The sequence below is a fragment of the Argopecten irradians genome, chromosome 2 (genome assembly GCF_041381155.1).
Source record: "Argopecten irradians isolate NY chromosome 2, Ai_NY, whole genome shotgun sequence".
In the NCBI taxonomy this organism is placed as follows: Eukaryota; Metazoa; Mollusca; class Bivalvia; order Pectinida; family Pectinidae; genus Argopecten; species Argopecten irradians.
In genome coordinates, this window is record NC_091135.1 from 34,840,482 (window position 1) to 34,846,481 (window position 6,000).

A 6,000-nucleotide genomic window follows, 5' to 3' on the forward strand; every position below is an offset into this window, starting at 1 on the left:
CTGGCCAAAGTTTAAAATCGGCTTAATTTCACAACCGCGATTCTAATGTAAGGCTACATGCATGTAGCGCATGGACGTCTTTTGAAGATGTGCATATTTGCAAATACTATATGCATATGCATGTGTATACATGTGCAATACACTGAAACAAAAATACATGTAGATAAGATCTTGCGCATCTAACATCGTTTTAACTATTTATATGTGTGTGTATGGGTGTGTGTGTGTGTATAATAATAAATCTAGAATGATCCTTACAGATGGAAAGATGTATGTAAAATAAAAAAAACTCGACACTTTCAATTTCTTGACCGCTTTCGTCGTGTCTTAAAGGGGGAGCTGCCCTATAAATAGCTCAAGATCTCACGAGATTTCCATAATGAACGTGGCAAATTCAAAATAAAGCAGCCTCCTGCTTCAGCTTGAAAATTGCTGAATGATAGAAGACTTACTAATCAGTTGGTCATGAAATTTGTCACATACATTCATCTAAGTGGTAGTTACATACAAAATGAAAATTAAAACCATGTCTATCGTATTTCATGCATAATATAGAGAAATAATCCAGCAGCTTTTGATTGACAGGGTCAAAGGTAATGTTTACATGCAAGAAAGCGGGAAGTCAAAGCATGGAGACTTACCTTTGTGGGGAACAATTCTAGATGATGTTGAAACTATGTATCAAAAACATTGTACATTAATTAATGTAGTTGGCAAAATGCTGTATTTTATTTTGTACCATTTATGACCTAAATATGGTACACCTTGTAAATTTGGATATAAATATCTGACTTTAGCTATCACACAAGATGGCATCGATTCTCTCACTGATCCAACCCAAACAATTTCCTCATTATTTTCTGTTGATCTACGTAATGCTAGTGTTTTTCTCTCCAAACAACGAGGGTCTCTCCACACACCACGATCTTATAACATTTTCCAAATTTTCTTGTATTTAGACTTTCTTACTAAATTGTCCCTCCCTGGCACACTGACCCCTGCCTAGCCATGACTGATTAGTTTGTGTTACACATGGGTAACACAGACAATGGGGACATTCCTCTAGATGCCTATTCAGGTTGTTATCTTCAGCAGTACCACGGTCATTATTGTCACTACCACATACGTTTGTTTCAACACATTGCTGGTGTCCTGACTCTGCATCATGTGTTATCTCACTAATTTGCTGATCCAGTCTCTGTGGGTTCACTAATTATATCTAGATCCCATTCTGAATGAGTGAAAAACGCTTCTATGGCCGCTTTCTATTCTCGAGTTAATCTAATGGTCAAAATTAAATGGCTATTTTCTGCATTACTATCCATAATCACTTTCGGTCACAGAAATCCAAGCTGAAAATGATCGGGACCAATTGAGTGGCGGGGGACTGGGCCGGGTGTGACAAATGGGTTTTATGCTATACCTTGGATAGAACAATGTAAGGCTCGTTAAAGGGGAAAACCTATATATTTATTTATTTCTTATTATCACCAACACATCAGAACAATGTAACTGTAATGAATTATTGACATGGATTTTAACAATGTTTACGATAGTTAACTTACCACATCTTTCTTTTGATATCACAAAAATAATTAATAATTGGAAATTACCTATCTGTCCCCTTCTGAAAATTATTAATTATACAAGTTATTTCTTTTCTTTTCTAATGTAATATTCTCTGTATATCATTTTATTTCAATCCTCCGTTGTACATTACATAGATTTTTGACGATAAAACTTTCTTATCTCGTATAATTATGAGCTTTATATGTTTTCAATGGAAAAAACTTTTTAATTGACACCCTTGTTACAACTAAGATTGTGATAAACCAATTAAGAAGAATTACACTATTTCCTTTGTCGTGTGGATAAGCAGCATTAAGTCAAGCCAGATTTATAAAGTGTCAGGTTTGTTTGTTTGTTTGTTTGATTAATTAACGTCCTATTAACAGCTAACGTAAAGTGTCAGACGTGAACAGTAACGTGACGTCACTCGCGATCGATTTCCATAGATTACGTAAAATCGCTGTCATGCAGAGAAGTAGACTTAAAAGCAGGCGGTGGGCGTGGCAGCAGACACGCATTTTCATGGTATTTGTATGTATTTAAAAGTTGTTAGCACTGTAAGCCGCTCGCAATATCAGCTTGGTCAATGTTGCAGTACGAAGAAAATCTCGCTTAATTGTCCCTTTAAAGCTGTCGGTCTGCTTTGTAAACTAATTTTCGAACAAAGAAGTAAATTTTCTCGAGAAACTTCAAGACATATCAACACACTTGACAAGTCTAAGCGCATGGAAATAAACAGAAAATGTTTAAATGGTTATTTATGTATCATTTATTTAGAGTTACATCCCTTACTTTTTACTTTTTTACTCCACCATATACAGGTATGGATACTAATATACCAGTCGATTTTCACAAGCACACACTGGATTTTATAACATCTGTTTTCCATTACCCTTAACGACACCGTTACTCAGATAAATGTTAACTATTACTATTTATATAACATACTTTGTGCTGTAGGTTTGGTTTGTCGCTCTTTATGTAGTTAAATGTATATAATAATAAATATTGATATATGATTGCCACCATCATTACCACATTGGTATAAGCATTTGTTAGCGCAGGCGATCCAGAGATTGAGAATTAGTCACATAGAGGTTATACAACGAGTGGTTATTGGATATGGAATTTCCACCCACGCGAGTGAGTTTTGTTTTTTAAAAGTTACAAATGACACGAGCTTTAGCGAGTGTCTTGTAACTTATTAAAAAATAACTTACGAGAGTGGAATAAATATCATATCAAACAACCACGAGTCGTGTGACCTACCACAATATATTGTATCCGCTTTTAGCCGATAGAAATACGACGAGGATAATGTAGGCTAACGGGTTTTTTCGAGCTATGCAAATGAGCTGCAGTGATATTTTCATCAACAAAAAGGCACTAATGAATATTCAAAAGTCAAGTTTTGATAAAGAATCCATTAATATAAGTCTTCTTATTGGGAACAACTTAAGGATGAAATATTTCACACTTTACGTATTATTAAGTTGTTTTTTTCAAAGCTACTTCAACAATATAACACTCATTATCGGACTACATGTATATAAAAACATGCGCACGGCAGAGCCATGCCGTTTACTTCCCGCCAAATAATCATCAAGGCATTACAATCAAGTTCAAGTCTGATTCAGACACGTTTTGCGTCAAAACGAGTTACACAGATTATTATACTACACATAAAACGTCATGTTTTGACACAACGTCCACGTCACATAATGTACGCTTTCCTACAGCAGTTTTGACGTCAAGCGGCGATAGCAACATACCATGACGTCACTCGATTATCTATGACGTTGACAAATGATTACTTGGCACTTAGAAATAATTAGTTCGGTCAACGTTCACCGTGTCAGTCAATCAGAATGAGTACAGAGTTTATACACGTGTGGTGTCAGGCATAAAAATGAGGGGGATGGGTGTCCGTGTGCTTACTTTTTTGCCCCATTTGAATATTTGTTATTTTTCAGTATTTTAGACCGTTAAGGAGGAATTATGTGTGGGCGTAACTGTAGTAGGCTAGCAATCGATTGGATTAATTGTATTGCAATTTTACCCACTTAAAGGTAGGTTTCGCCCAACCAAATAAATATTTTTTGTGAAATGCGATAATATCTCAATTTAATTTCTTTATGTGTTTGAGATTGAACAAATGTGTCTTGAATACAAAATTGAAGGAAATCCTTGATTTATTACGGTGTCCGTCAGACAAAATAATATGCAAATGAAGCTGCGATGGATTGTGTTGTCGAAGTTTGGCGCATGCGCATTGTCACGCACTAAAAGTAAACAAAATGGCTGAACGAAAGTGTGTGCGATGAAAAAAATATATCTGAATCGGCAACAAAGTGGAGGAAATTATAATGGATTAGGTAGCACCCTAGGATATATATAGGGAATTAAATTCAGAGATGGCATGTAGCAATAGAAGAAACAGAAGCCACATCTCAAGCGGAACTTGCCGGGATCTGTTGGGACTCGTGTAAAGGCATTGCACGTGGTGAGTTAAATTTCAACACATATGCCAGCGCACAAACAGCCGCAGGCTAACTACGTGTATATTTGGTGTACAAAGTTAGCGAGCGTATGATATGGTATGTATAAACAGTCCCTCGCACTTCGATTTGTTGTTGTTTTTTAACTAAACATGCCGTGGCAAGACTGTCACTTCTATCAGACATTTTGTTGCACGCTTCCGTTTGTTTCTGCGGCCTCGTTTTGGAAAAAAATACGCGATGTTCTATGTAAAGCTTGACTTCGCTCTATTTTTAGAGGAGTATTTTCCTGGTCAAGCTAGGCAACTGACCACCCATATTGTTCGCTGTATGCATTGAAAATGATCTGAAGATTATATCTATGTATAGGATAAATTTCAATTTCGTAGTCTTTATATTTCATTGGGCGACACCTACCTTTAAAGCAATTGATTTATCGCCCCAGAGCTATTTCCCTTCGTTCCATTTCTCTCAGCACCGAAATTAATCTTGACTCACAGTCAGACTGATTTTTTATATATTACATAGACATTTGAATTCATAAACAAATGTAGGTCCTGAGTTTTCTAGCTGGTATATATACATACAGGTTGAGTAATTTTCAGGTTCTTATCTCTTAAGAACGACCTTTACCACGCTACCCTGTCCCCAGACTCAATTTGTTTAAGTTGCAGTAACTATTGTGAGAATGCCTACAAAGCTGACAATGCAAGTTAAAAAATGTACATTTGAGATTTGAATAAAAATAATGAAATTTCTTTTTTCAAAATTTGTTTCTGAGACAGCCCATTGCGTTTCTAAGGACGGGCAGACGCCATTTTGTTTGAACTCAGCTTGGATACGAGACGCCTGCCGACTCCTATATAAAGCGCGTGAATCGACGCACGTGCGCTCAGTCATGTACATATACACCTAGCAGTTGTCCACTGTGTATCACCTAACTGATACATAAACAAAACACCTTACCTGTAAATATGTGTAGGGCAGGTTTTAGCAAGCAAACATGTCAACTCTTCTAAGCTGTATTTAAAGGTTTCACAAATTTAACTTTCCACACAAATGAATAAAAATCCTGATAATAATCCGTCCACATATCTCCATGTATGCTATCGTACCCGATGTACTCGACTGGCCACTTGCACGTGACCACCTGCCCCGAACAAGTGACGCTTCCATATACATGTATAAACTACCAAAGGCACACACGTGTACATGTGCGTGTAATATTTAATATGTTGAAGTGTTTTATTTGCTCGTATTTGACATATTTTGGGATCTAGCTGACATTATTTCTTCAATGAAACCTTGTCAGGTGAGTGCAGTATTTATATTAAGTTTGACAATGTTATCTCCTATTAGAATTTCCGTGTCTGTTTACGTTATAATCAAAATGGATCTCGCACGTGGAAAGAAAGTACGAATTCATGCATTACTTTTAATTTAACTGTATATATCTTTATATGGTTCTTAGAAACTTTATTTGAGAAAACATTGAAAGTACTAACCATTTTATTATCATTACGTCTTGGGTATATAGTGCAGTAGATCTAAAGCCGGTCAAGTGTTAGTAATGTTACACCTTGAACAGCAAGCGTTCGACTGATTGCATGTGTGTGTGTTTCACACGCTTTATATAGGGGTCGGTACCCGGTGTTGTATCCAAGCAGAGTTAAAACAAAATGGCGACTGCCCGTCCCTAGAAACGCAAGAGGTTGTCTCAGAACCGAATTTTGAAGAAAAAAAATATTGAATTTTTTTTAATTCTCAAATGTATATTTTTTAACTTGCATTGTCAGCTTTTTAAGCTGCTCGCACAGATCTAATTAATTCTTTAAATAATTTAGATTTACATGTACCATTATCTCTTAATTTATTATTATTTGGAAATGAACATATGTCTTTGGAAGTAAATTGTGATGTTTTTTTAGTGAAG